Consider the following 13,984-nt stretch of genomic DNA (forward strand, 5'->3'; position numbering starts at 1 on the left):
TCCGGCCGGGCAGGAGCCCCCCGCGCCCCGGACCCCGCCACCGCGGAGCAGCCCCCTGGCCTCCCGGCCGCCGGGTGGGGAGGGAAAGAAGACAAGGCCGAGCGGGACCGAGGCCCTGGAACCCGCACTCTCGCTCCCGCACACGCTGGCTGGCTGGGTGGCTGGGACACCTTGGAAGGCGGGTCTCCTGCCGGGCTCCCCGGACAGCGCAGCAGCCGACGGGTGCGGAACCCGTGGCCTTCCGCCCGCGCCTCCTGCTTGGGATCTCTCTCCCTCTCAGCCGTCCGTCCGCAGGCTGCGATGTGGCTTCCACCGTCCCGGCATCCACGTGAACCAAAGCGCCGGCTTGCCCTTTAGAGGGATCGAGCCCTTTCGAGGCAGCCCTTCCCCTGCTTTCTGCAAACCCTCCCGGCTCCGAGGGATCGCCCGAGCGCGCACCGTTTCCAGGCCGCTTCCCCCTCGAAGCCCGGCGAAGAGCGCGGCGGTCAAGGCCGGCGGGCGGGGGGGGGGACACGGCCTGCGAGGCTGCCTTCCCCACCGGGCAACCCTCGAGATGGCCGAGGGGAGGGTGGGAAGGGGAGGAGGGGGACGGAGAAAAGGGCTCAGAACTCGACGGCTTCCTTGGCAATCCGGTTCAGCCCCAGTTCACATCCCAACCGGACTCAAGACGGGGCTGAGCGGTGGTAGGTCAAAATCAAATGCCACCGGCGACTCCCCACCCCCCCATCTTAATCAAGATTTCCAGTTATGTGCTGGTAAATCCTTCCCCAAAGGTAACCTTTTAGACTCCAATAACTACCGCCCTCAAGCAGGGCTGAATGCGAATCCTATTTTCCCGCAGTTATTTTCGTTGATCCGCCACCCCCCTCTGCTTCTCTGCCCCGATAGCAGCGCTATTCGTTTTGCTGGATCTAGCTGTTCGTTTTTTTAAAAAGGCAGGCATCCCTATGAAGATGTAAAAACAGTGGGTCCCTTCATTTGGGTGGCCAGGGTCTGCTTCTCCTCACTGTGCTGTCCGAAATGGGTTTTTAGTTCCTGTAAGACTTTGGGGGAAGGAGAGGTTGGGCCATCACTCCTGTTCCTGCACTCCCCCCACTCATGGTGGTGGAGACTTAATTGGACACAGAGTTTTCATGGCCCAGTTATGAGTAGTGTCTCTCGTTTTCTTAATGGTTTTAGAATTATTTAGAAATAAATACTTTTTTTCTACAGCAAAACCCAAACCTACCTTTCTCTTTTTGGGAAGGTTTTTACTAAAATCTCCACTCTCTATTTACTCCTGATTTCGAGAGTTCCCCATGTCCTGGAGGCTGGGCTCCAGCCCCATGCAACTGCAATAGGTTTCCCCTCCCCACAATCTACCAGATAGATCCAAGTGGGTAGCCGTGTGGGTCTGAAGTAGCACAATAAGACCAGAGTCCAGGCCTCCCTTTAGGTTCCTCCAATCCGGGCCCCAAAGAAGCGCTGACTGTGGGGGCGGGCCGTGGGGGGCCAGGGCAGATAGAAAGAAACAATCCCCTTAAAATCGAGAGTGTGTTGGACTCTGGCTGGGAAGAATCTCCAGCTCAAATGGATGGTTGCCTTCCAAAAGGCAGCGGCTTTCAGTGCCGCAGGCTGGAAGCTCCCAGAAGCCAAACTACCAAGACTCCCACCAGGGGGTCAGTGGAGTCTATTGTATCCGGACAACAAACCAACAAGCAAGCAAAATCCATAATCAACCCCATGCCCTCTATACGATTTGCCCAGATTAACCACTGTTTCCCCTGTACAAAATGGTCCAATCAGCCTCAGTTCCCACTACAACAATTCCCTAATCATCACCAGTCCTGTTTTTTTTTCAAAAAAATAAATAAATCCCCAATGGATTCTAATCTCTCTACAGAAAATTCCATCAACCCCTGTGCACCGTCCCCCAACACAATTTTCATATAGAAAATCCCCAAATTGACCCCAGTCCCCCTATTCAAAAATCCCCAATCAATGCCAATTTCCCCCATAGAAAATCCTCAGTAAACCCCAATTCTCCTTATGCATACATCTCCAGGTTTCCCTGGCAGGCCTTCCAATCATCCCTCCCTACTCCCCTATATCCCAATCGAAAGCGACTCTCTGTGCATCCTGCCCATGAAATTATTTATTTTGGTTTTAAAATGTGTGTTAGAAAAATAGGTGGGCTTAAAACATTCAAAACAGGCAATTAAAAGCAATCCCTTGCGGAGTTCAGCAATGTCAAGCACAAAAACTGTAACCCACCCACGTATCCAGCAGTCAGTCAGTGTTCCTCCAAACAACAATAGCTTTGCATGGAGTCAGGATTCCAGGGACATCTTTCTGCCTGCGAAAATCCTGCTGACAGGAGTCAAGGGTGCTTGCACTCGAAAGCTCATGCCTTGAATAAATCTTTGTTGGTCTTAAAGGTGCTCCTGGACTCTGATTTTATTGTCCTGTTGTACATCTCCAAGTCCCCAACCCCTTTCAGTTTGTGTACTAATGCAGCCTTATTTGGGAATATGACCTATTGAATTTAATGGGACGAAGCCACAGGGACGAGTGGGACGAGTAAACATGAATAGACTGGACCTTGTGCAGCCCAGTCCTGTTTGCTCAGCAGAAAATTTAATCAACATTGGTCCCACCTGGTGGAACACTCTGCCCAGTGAAATCAGAGCCCCAAAGGACCTTGGACAGTTCCACAGGGCTTGTAAGGCAGAGCTCTTCCACCAGGCCTATGGCTGAGGCCAGAAGTGACACCGGGAACCACTGACCTCTCTGTCTGTCCCCACTGGGCCAAAACCTTGATTGAAACTTCCTACGTGACCCCTTTCCATGCCCATGCATTATGGACAGTTTTAATATTTTATCATTTAATATTTACATTGGAATTTTAATGTTGAATCTTTAAAGTTTATAATATATTGGATTTTGTATTTTATAATTTTGAAAAAAAAACCCTTAGTGTTCATAGACAGGGTGGAATTTGAATGAATGAATGAATGAATGAATGAAATGGGCTAAGCTGATCTACTCAGAATCCTACTCAGAATCCTACTCAGGTCTGTTCAATGGGTCTTTCTGCTGAGTTTTTCAGACTGGCATTGCCACAGTGCAATCCCATGCATGTTTACTCAGAAGTCAGGCCCACCTTGCTCAATGTGACTTACTCTCGGGTAAGCAGGCATTGAAACTTGCACTTTTAGTTGCACATTTAAAGCTTTTTAATGCAACCGGAATATGAGGGAGGCATATATGGGAAAGATAAATAATAAATATACAATAAAGAAATCCGAAATAGAGTTAGGAAAGAAAGCCATGCATCCCCGCAGAGCGACCCTTAGGCAAAGCTGGCCAAATGAAGCTTGGGTTCCCCGGCACCTTCAAGACTAACAAGCATTTGTTCAGCATGAGCTTTTGTGAGTCAAATGTTTGCAAGACCTTTTGTAGGACAGGAAAGAGCACAGTCTGAACTCAGTGGGCAAGAAGCAAGGCTGAGAAGACGGCTTTATGTTCTGATGGTGAAACAAAAGGTCGGGGCATTCTTTAGCAAAAGAAGTATCATGCAAGATCAAGACCCAAAATCATTAAGGAGGCTGGGTTTTTGCATCCTACTTGTCTCAAAGCAGATTATAATCTCCTTCCCTTCCTCTTCCCACAGCAGTCACCCTGTAAGTGGGGCTCAGAGAGCCCTGAGAGAACTGTGACTGAACCAAGGTCACCCAGCTGGCTGCATGGAGGAGGAGCGAGAAATCTGGTTCGCCAGATTACAGGCCATCCCTGTTAACCATGACACTAAGCTGTCTATTTTAGACACCAAGGGCAGAAGAACCAGGGAATTCCTGAGAGAGACTGATTAAAGCCCATTTGTTATAAATGGGGCAGGGGGAGTCTTCTTTTCTGGTCTAGTTTTTTTTTTTAAGTAGCTTTTTAAGTAGCCTGGTACCTTTCCTCTGAGAATCTTTGCGGACCCGTAAGGGCAGGAGGAATCAAATGATAGCTAATCTTTTTGCACAGGAATCTTTTGGGCTCACAAGGACTAAACTTTCCTCAGCCTTGGCCTAGGGTTTCTTGGCACTCTGCTGCTCTCCTAAAAAGGCCTGCACATGCTCTGACCTGCACATGTTCTGATCTCATCAATCCAAATCAAATGTTAAAGAAGCCAAACAATAAACATCAGAATTCTTCATCAGTGCAACCCACATCTGCCCTGGTTCTAAGGCACACACAAAATGCACACTTGTGCATGGTAAAAACCAGGACAGTGTGCAGGTTAGAGTGGGGCACTAGTATTGGGGAGATCTTGTTCAGTTCCCTGGGCAGCCCCAAAGCTCACTGGGGGACTTTTGTCAGTCATTCTCTCAAAGTCTTTCCCAAAGCCAAACTATTATAGACCTCAATTACCATATTTGCCGGCGTATAAGATGACTGGGCGTATAAGACGACCCCCCAACATTTCCACTCAAAATATAGAGTTTGTTACATTACATTACAGTACTATGGGCCACTATGGGCAGCTATGTCTATCCCAACTGAAATGCACCCGGCGTATAGGACGACCCCCCCCCCCACTTGGAGCCATGTTTTTCAGGGGGGAAAAGTAGTCTTATATGCCAGCAAATACTGTAATTTTTTTTACAGAATTAGTGTTTAACCCTTGGTAAAGGTGTGTGGGGATTGGAGGGACTGTTTGTGGCTGTTTTAGGTTCTGGCGTCCATAGGAACCGGGAAAGAAACTAGTATGCCTGGCCTTCCCTTCTCGTCACAACAGTCATGAAACGACAAGTTATCTCACACTTCAAAGGACATTTTTATTTCCACAGGATCGTGGCTTATTCTGCAGAGCTGCAAACTGGGTGTTCTAAAATAAATTTTGAAATGTCACCCAATTAAAGAAATCAGTCGATTGAGTCTTAAGGTGAAATCCTGGATATGATTTCTTAGAAGCAACATCCAGTCAATTAAATGGGACTTCCTCCCTTCAAGGAATGTTTGGTTCGCAGCAACCACTGATGAATCAATTCCGTTATTAATTAAAGCCAACTAAATATGCAGAGGAGGGGGAAAAAGTGCTAGAGGAAGGAAAGCAGGGGATGTCTTTGTTTCTAGGGGATGGAGGTGTCAGAATCAGGCGTGGAAGATGGATTCAAATCCCTGCTGAGTCACATGCCTTCTAAGGTTCCTCTGGGCTGGTCACACTTTCCCAACTTAACCTCCCCCATGGGGTTGTTGTTAGGCTAACGTGGAGGAAGGGAGAAACATGCTTGTTACCTGAAGTTTCTTGGAGGAAGGATAGGATGCGTTGGTGCCTCTTCTCTCCTGCAGAGGAGAGAATGCTTCTTTAAAATGGCATTTGTAATCTGCATTTTAAAAATCTGTGTTAAAAATATGATACATTCCCCAATGAGTTTCTATCAAACCTTCTGCCAGTCAGTTTCATTGAGTGAAACATCATGTTTAGGGGGGAACTGTTTTCCCCAGTCATTGCAGATCTTGATTATTTAAAAATAATAGATGGTTGAAACCTTAAAACAAACAAGTGAAACAAACAGGAAAAAAGAAGTCCACATTATGAAGAGACTGATCTTACTGATATTCTCAAGGGAGGCATCAGCTTATATCAGGTGGGGTCCTATGAGGAATTGTGGAAGGTGGGAGATGGGAGAAGTTTTCCCTAATGATGGGGAAATTTTATTTGGATCCAATTCTCCTTTTCCATCATACTATAAATGGCATGAGAAGGTTCATGTCCCCTCCATCGCCTCCCCTTTTACTGTAACTCAGGGATAGTCAACCTGTGGTCCTCCAGATGTCCATGGCCTGCAATTCCCATGAGCCCCTGACAGCATTTACTCATGGGAATTGTAATCCATGAACATCTGGAGGACCACAGGTTGAGGATCCCTGCTGTAACTGATTCTCAATTTCCCCCAATCTGTAATGCCTCCAGGAGCATGCTCAGTTCCCATCTGGCTCTTTCTGTGCCATACCAGTTGAAACCCCAGAGAAAACATCTACCTCTTCTGTAGGTGTCCCTGTTTCAATACACTGCTGCAATGTACTAAGTTACAGTGTTTGCTACTGGAGACCTTGGGGACAGAAACAGTTTCACCCTCCAGGATACTCTAAATTCATAGGGGCTGTAATACCTTGGAAAAAAATGCAACTTTGGAGGACGTCAGAGGTTTGTAAAATTATAAATGGCGAAGGATAAATGTGTCTCCAAAGCGAATCCTTCACTTTATGAAACTGATTGGCAGTAGGTTTGGTGAAGACAAAAGGAACAATCTCTTTATCTGTCACAATTTTTTTACATGATTCAAATGACTTTTAAAAACAAGTCCACAGAAATCAATGCCTCTGAAGAGTGGGAATCCTATTTTTTAAGCTATTAGCCAGCTTGGTATAATGGCTAAGACCGGCAGCCTCTGATCTGGAGAACCGGGTTTGATACAGCCCGCAGGGCAACCTTGGACCAGTCACACTTCTCTCAGAGCTCCCTCAGCCTCACCTACCTCACAGGTCGTCTGTTGTGGGGAGAGGAAGGGCAGGCAATTGTAAGCTGGTTTGAGACGTCTTTGGGTAGTAAAAAGTGGGGTACAAAAACCCAGCTCTTTTCTCTCTCAGCTCTTCTTAAAAAACAGCACTTCCATTTTCATGGTGGCATCTCGCTTGTCTCCATAGGTTGTGGGACACAAAAAGACTTCCTTCTTCACTCAGTTGCCTGCTGTAGGAGCTTCCCAAGGCAATGACCACTGGAGAGAAAGTCTGGCAGGAGCTGGGTCTTTGGGCTGAATCTGCCAGTTGGTTCTAATGTCCTTTTGCCTGAATTAGGACATCAAACCCATGACTGCTCAAGGACCCTGCAACTGCATGTTCCCTGTAGAAGCTCCCTTCTGAAGCACCTGATTTGGATCAGGGCCATGGAGCAGTGGGATAGCTTCAGCTATCCCCTGTCCGGTCTTCCTGACCCAAATTGGTCCCAGGAGTGTGGCTTGCACTTTCGGGCAGGCTACATTTATTTATGTATTTATCTTTGGATTTATATACCACTGCTCCCAATTAGTCTTGCGGTGGTTTACAATAAAACAATAAAATATAGCACAACCCCTAAAAACCCCTTAATACCTATGTATATTTAGTAGTCATGCTGGGCCTTAATAGGATAATCAAGATCTGGATTGAGGCAATGATGTCTCATGACATGTTTTAAACTTTGTGAGTTTACAGATCCAATAGAATTTGGTTTGCATTAATTTTTTTGCACCTATTCTGAGGATGCATTGTGTTTTTCTCAATGATCACAAAATTTCAGTAATTACAGCAAAGACTGCAATGATTTTACTTAGGATCTCATTATTTTGGCTCAGAGTAAATACTTTGGTCAGCTTCATTGATAAATTAATCAACTAAACCCAAGTTGACTAACTGAGGTAGTCAGGGTTTTTTTTTTTTTTGCTTTTTCTGTGTACTGTTAGCCAGGCTGGGTCCTCCCAGGAGAAAAACAGATCATAGAAATGTTGAATAAATTTACTGTGCCAGCATGGAAAGTTAAGGCATTTTTTAAAAAAGTTATTGGTTCTATTTTGTTAACAAAGCTGGAAAGAAAATATTAGATTACCTTTCTTTCCACAGTTCAAAGTTTAATTTCTTACTGGTTTTTATTGCCAGCTTCTCTGCTGACTATTACTTAGCTTTTTAAATAGTATTTCCAAATGTTTAAAACATGCTGCATACATTAGCTTGATGTTACCCTTGTAACAACAGCCCTGTAAGGCAGCATGATCCCCCTGGCCTACTTCCCACTCTTGGGATTTCTTTGTAATGTGAAATTGTTTTTTAAAAAGAGATTCAGTGAATATTGGACTGGAATTTGGGAGACCCAGTTTCAAATCCTCACTCTGCCTTAAAAACTTGCAGGGTCTCCTACTTCGCAAGGTTGTTGTCCATGGTTCTCCCTTCCTTGTTTTATCCAGGGAACATTCTGAACTCCTTGGAGGCAGGATGAGATAAAATTGTACTAGGTAGATTCTGCAATCTGATTCTCGTTGCACTTTGACTTGGCAGGTTTGAATAGAAGGCCCAGTCCTGCCATGTTCAGGAGAGCTGAGATGCAGGCCCTGGGCCTGAAAATCCTAAGCATGCTAGCTTCAAGGCTCCCATACCTAGCAGCAGGTTTTAAACTTATTGGCATGTTTCTGCAAGCACTGAAAATCTCACTAAAGATAGTGGCCAGAAGTGACGTCAGTATGTTGGAAACATCGGGGCGGAACTCTGGCTTTTGGGCAAAACTCAGTGGTAGAATTGTTTCACATCATAGAGTATCCCCCCCAATGACCCCGGCATGCAGATGTAATTTCTGAGTGCTATCAGTATGTCATCAATATTCTTTCAGGTTTGGGTGATTTGGGGGGCTTGGGGTGATGAGGTATGTCCAGAAAGCAGGGACCCCTGCCTGGACCACTAGACTTGTGACTTTGGTGCTGACCTAGCAAGCATAGTACAGGTCCCAAAGACCTTTTCTGGCATTGGCTAAGCATCGAGAATGCACACCCTTTCAGAAACAGTATGCCTGCAGCATGGCGGCTATTGGGAGGAAATCTAACTAAGTCTTGGGTTCTTGCGAAATGACTCAAGGAGGGTTGGGCACCATTCCATTTTCAGCAGGGCAGCGTGGGCTGTGCCTAACTTGGCTGCAACAAATCTTGAGCTGCCCCTGTAGGGCCATGACACAGGATGACTCCTGCATGTGCAGGCGGGGAGAAGGGATGGACTGGCTGTGTACTTTTCAAATGCAATTTGGGGGTGGGGGCCCCCACCTCTCCTGGGGGACTCTCCTCCCTAAATCTTGCTATTCTCCTCTTTCTTAGTCATCCCTGCTGTGCTCTTTCATATGCCAAACATTTTGCTCAGTCTCCGTACCCCGAGAGGCAAGCCACTGTTCGTATTTAGCAGAGGGAGGTACAAGCCAGGAGATACTGGGTAGTCAACAGACATCTAGCAAATGTAGGCCAATCTATAACAGCTTTCCAGGCCTGCGCAGGGGACACGCAGAGGACATTTATAGCCACAAGCGATTGCTTCCGTCATGTTTGCAAAGGGGATGTAAAACCTACACGGCCACAGCTCTCCCTTGCATTTTACGGTCTCTGCTTTTGCATTAAGAGTGTTATTAATATCTAGGTTTTTTCTCTCCTCCCCCTTCCTTAGTAACATTTGCAAAGAAGCATCTCTGTGCATGAATCACTCTAAGACTAAGGTGATGGTTTGGCCCTGTTAAGTTCCAGTGGCACATGGACAGCAGCCCAATAGATCAGTGTTGCCGCCCCCATATGGGGTTGAGACCTGGGATTGATTGATTGATTGATTGATTGATTTCGGGGTTTATATACTGTCCCTCTCAGTAAAATTGTCTCAGGGCAGTTTACACATGTAGACTCAATACCATAACAATCTGTTAAAATGCTAAAAAATTAAAACCATGTAAACCGTTTAAAAGCACTATTATCACTGTTGCATCAGCAGCAGTAGTAACACATGGCCAGATAGATATTAAAAATTGGAGGAACCCAAAGACAGAGGAAGGCGGGAGGGGGCGGGAGGGAGGCCCAAGAATTTGATACAGTGCTGTATATAGTCCAGCCGGCCTGAACCAGAAGGCCTGGTGGAAGAGCTCCGTCTTGCAGGCCCTGAGGAGCTCAGAGAGTTCTGACAGGGCCCTGATCTCTCTTGGGAGATTTCCTTAGGGCCAGGGATCCTTAGCTGATCCGCTGTGCTCAGTCAAAGAGCTCTCTGGGGAACGTATTCAGAGAAGTGGTCCCTCCTGCTTGGGATGACACCTGATCCCCAGCTGACAAAGATAGGGCACCTGCGGAATATGGCCTCAGTGGAAGGTGGGCTGTTATGGCATTATGCCGCCCTGACATTTCTCCCCTGCTCAAACCCTGCCCTCTTCAGGCCCCACCCCCGAATCTCCAGGCATTTCTTAACCCACAACAGGCAATCATACCTCCCTGACATTTTCACAAATACCTTAAAGGAAGGAATGGATTATTTTAATACAGTGACAAGGGACACATTTTTTGGGGAGGGGGGATATGCCCAAAGGTAACTTGGGCTCAAATTATTGGAGGCCTTAACCAGCACTTTGAATTGGGTCTTGAACATGCACATTGCCAGCACTGGAATAATATGATATTTTCTGCCCTGTGGCAAAAGCAACAGAACTGCCCTTTAAACTATCCAAGCAGGCTTCAAGGACATCTCTGCCTAATGCATGTCATGGTCATTTTTAGAAAATGAACACTAAGGATTTGTAAGAAATGCAATAATTCAAGGAGGAACCAAAAATGCCCACTTGTAAATATCACAAATGCTGCAAATCCTGACAGCCACAGTTGACATGCGATATCTGAGAACATCTTCCTGAAAAGGGCACATTCTCACCATCTCTCCCTCCAATGCCAGTTCGCACCATCTCATCACACCTTAGGGAAAGCATTTCCCAAGGCTATACAAAGCACTTTGCATCTATTCATCTTATTAGGCCAGGTTTTCTCAACCAAGGCTTCCTGAAGACCTGGGGTTTCTTGATGGCCCTGGAAGGGTTTCTCAAATACTTAGGAGTTAATTTTTATATATTTTTTAAAATTGGTTAAACATTTATCATGTTACATGAACATATATGGTCATGTTGGCCCTCCCACCACTCCCAAAATGGCCAATGATGTGTCTGGAGGGTTGGGAAGGGGAGGGGCCCTGAAGGGGCATGTACACATCTATGCTTCCTAACCATTTTCTGCACAATTGTGCCACTTCTGGGGTTTCTCAAAGCCTGAAGAATGTTTCTGGGGTTTCTCAATGGAAAAAAAAAAGCTGAGAAAGGCTGCATTAGACCCTAGAGTTGCCAGGCCCCCCTGGCCATGGACAGGGGATGGGGGTGGTGGCAGAGCTGCCTGATCCAGGTTGGGAAACTCCTGGGGATTTGGGAATGGAGTCTGAAGAGGACAGACATCTCAATGAGGTACAATGCTAGAGGGTCAAAAGCAACTATTGTCTTCAGGGGAACTGATCTCTTAATTCTGGTTGTGACTTGTCATTCCAAAGGATCCCCAGGTCCCACCTGAAGGCTGGCATCCCTATTGGGCCCTACAACAGTTCTCTGTGATGTGACATTCAACTGTTCCCAGTAGCATAGGACTCCCTAAGCTGCCAGCACATGACAGGCAGAAAGAGGGTGAGTCGTCACCATGATTTCCCCTGCTCTGATGGCCTCGAAAGGAAGAAGGGCAGGAAACACAATATGAGCACTAGGAGGTTCATCGTCATGCATAACAAAGCCAAGGATCAGTACCATGGAGAGATCCTATGTCCCACTCAGTAGCATCGCCTCACTTCATCATTGTTCCTCTGGGTGTGCACACAAGTTACCCACACGTGTGCAATAGAAGCAAGTCCTTCTGAAAACACAATATGACAGCTGTGTAAGCATTTGCGCCTCAGTAGTTGGGGCTTGAGGGCTCATCCGAGGATCTGAAGACCGCTTCTCCAAAAGAGAGCAAAGTTGCATGTGGTGAGGTTTGAACTGAAGAGCTTCTAATTCATAGCTAGGGATGCCAACCTTCAGGTGGGTTCTGGGGATCCCCTGGAATTATAGCCCATCTCCAGACTACAGAGATCAGTTCCCCTGAAGTAAATGGTGGCTTTGGAGGGTGGACTCTACTTTGTGCCCCACTGAGGTCCTTGTCCATCCCCAAATCTCCAGGAGTTTCCAAACCTTGGATCTAGCAGTCTTACCTCCCCATCCCCTCTGATGGCCATGAGGAACTGGCAACCCAATGCATAGCCCAGTCACTTAACTGTTGCACTTCACTTTTTAAAAAAGGATAGCCTTGTCCTCCAGGCATTTCTGAGGAACCCTTTCTATGCACTAGTGGGGACTGAGGAGGGATTTGCAGTCATGGCTGGGTCGAACTGGGCTTAGGCAGAGGAGTGGTGCCTTGACTGGTACAGGTTTATAGCTAGAACCTTTGTGGCTTGAAGCAGAACACAAGCATGGCAGCACAGAGGAGATGGCACCGTTTTCTGCTTAGAATGTTAGTCTTGGGTTTGAATCTCTTTTTGGCAGCCCTGGATTAACCATGAAGCAAAATAAGCAAGGGGAGGGGGGGGGGCCTTGATGAAGAAGTGGTTTCCTCAGTCATTCCTTCTGTTATGGCTGTGATGATAGGTAGTGAAAGCACAAGCCCTGAGAAGAGGGGGTAGTGGGTGGGGGGGGGGGACAGCTATGCAACAAGATGGGCTGGCTGCCTTGGCTCTGCTAAGCAGAGAAGCGGATTTGTTGTGCCCAATTAGTTCTGAGGACTTGATCATAGACTCTGCAATTTTTAAAAAGTAGGAGAAGACTTTTAAAAGACTCAATAAAGCTATAAACAGGCAACAATAAGCATTATTTTGCATCATTTGAGCCACGTGTATTAAAATGCTATGTACCGTCAAGGTTAGAAGCAATAGAATAAAAGATATTTTGTTTCACAGAAATAATGATAACCTTTTAAAAAAATTGTCCACCAACATCAATTTTTGCAGAAAGAACATTTTCAGAATTTAGTAGGCAGTATCAGATTGGGAGGGTGATTAAATATAGTTTTCAATACATTTTTGTATTGGCCCCTTAGAACAATTTTATTTACAAATGCATTAAAATTTTTGAAAATGTTATATATTTTTATGATAATAAATTTCTGATTTCTGAACTTATTTGGTTCCTACCTTGCTTTATAGGTTGGGTTTATTTCTTTTCCCTTCCCTTTTTCACTTTACATCCCACGCATCCCACATGATGAATAAATAATAATAAATAGTTTTCAGGTGGGTAGCCATGTTGGTCTGAAGCAGCAGAACAAAGTGTGAGCCCAGGGGCACCACCCAAATTTCATTCAAGGCATGAGCTTTCATGCACAAGCACATGTCCTCAGATACAGTGGAACAGAGCTTCTTCATCCATACACAGAAAGGGGCTTGGATTGAGTTGGTGGGTTAATTGTCAGGAAAATTTAGCTAGAGTTCAGATACTTAATAAGATGGGCAATTGTAGCTGAGATAGGATTGAGGCAGTTGAATCTTGCAAATGACTTTCAAATAAATAGAAACAGCCTTGAAACACCCTTCCCCCCACACACATAGCCCTACATACTTTCTACAAACTCTTAGTAGGCATGAGCCAGAAAGGCTGTCAGCAGCTACCATGGAGACCCCTAATCTAAAGGCAACAATTTTGCCATCTAACTCTGAGCCAACCTAAGGCCTTGCCCTCCTGGCAGCTTCTATCCCCCCCTCCCTTTTCCATGGCTTTGTTCCCTGTCACAGCTCAGTGAACAGAATCTAATGTCATGGAGATCTAGAGTTCCATCCCAGGAATATCTCGTTAAGACAATTGTATCTAGAACGTGTTGAAAAGGTGCTTTCTTGCCTCGAGATCCTGGTGAGCCATTGCTGGATCATGCCGTCGGTGATGCTGAGAGCATCAACTGGACCCAGAGTCTGACTTTGTAATGAACCAGGCTGTGGCAACGAATGTGCTGTGCGTGCAGCATGTGATCCGTTCAGTCTGGCTCAAAAAATTCCAGGGCAGGACATCTTTTAATCTTTCTCAGATCTTCTGCCAGCCAGGATGCTGAGCTAGAAGGACCAATCCATTGACCTGGTTCAAGGCTGCTTCTTTGACCGGCTGGATCATTTATGATCTGATTGGAGGTCATCTGGGCTACACTGAAGCTCCTGTTCTCTTCCAGGGTTTTTTTTTTTACTGTTTTTGTGTACTCTGGTAGCTTTTAAAGACACAGTCAGTTCAGTTCTCTTGCCAGCAAATTTACTCCATCACCAACAAATCTCTCTGGTGCCCTTGGGATGCCTCTGTTCTCATGCTAATGATGACTGACCAAGAGATGTACAAACAGATCACGGAAAGGCTCCATGACTATTGCTTGTCCTG

General features: G+C 46.1%; 1 long non-coding RNA gene across 1 annotated transcript in view; it reads right to left on the reverse strand.

The window, feature by feature from the left end:
* LOC143837694 (uncharacterized) overlaps nt 1-13,984 on the reverse strand; it is a 57,349-nt gene that overhangs the window by 7,949 nt on the left and 35,416 nt on the right. Inside the window, exon 2 of the long non-coding RNA XR_013231057.1 lies at nt 5,263-5,310. This is a non-coding gene — a long non-coding RNA (uncharacterized LOC143837694). The remainder of the gene's footprint in view (nt 1-5,262; nt 5,311-13,984) is intronic.

This window comes from Paroedura picta, chromosome 5, assembly GCF_049243985.1.
Source record: "Paroedura picta isolate Pp20150507F chromosome 5, Ppicta_v3.0, whole genome shotgun sequence".
Taxonomy (NCBI): Eukaryota; Metazoa; Chordata; class Lepidosauria; order Squamata; family Gekkonidae; genus Paroedura; species Paroedura picta.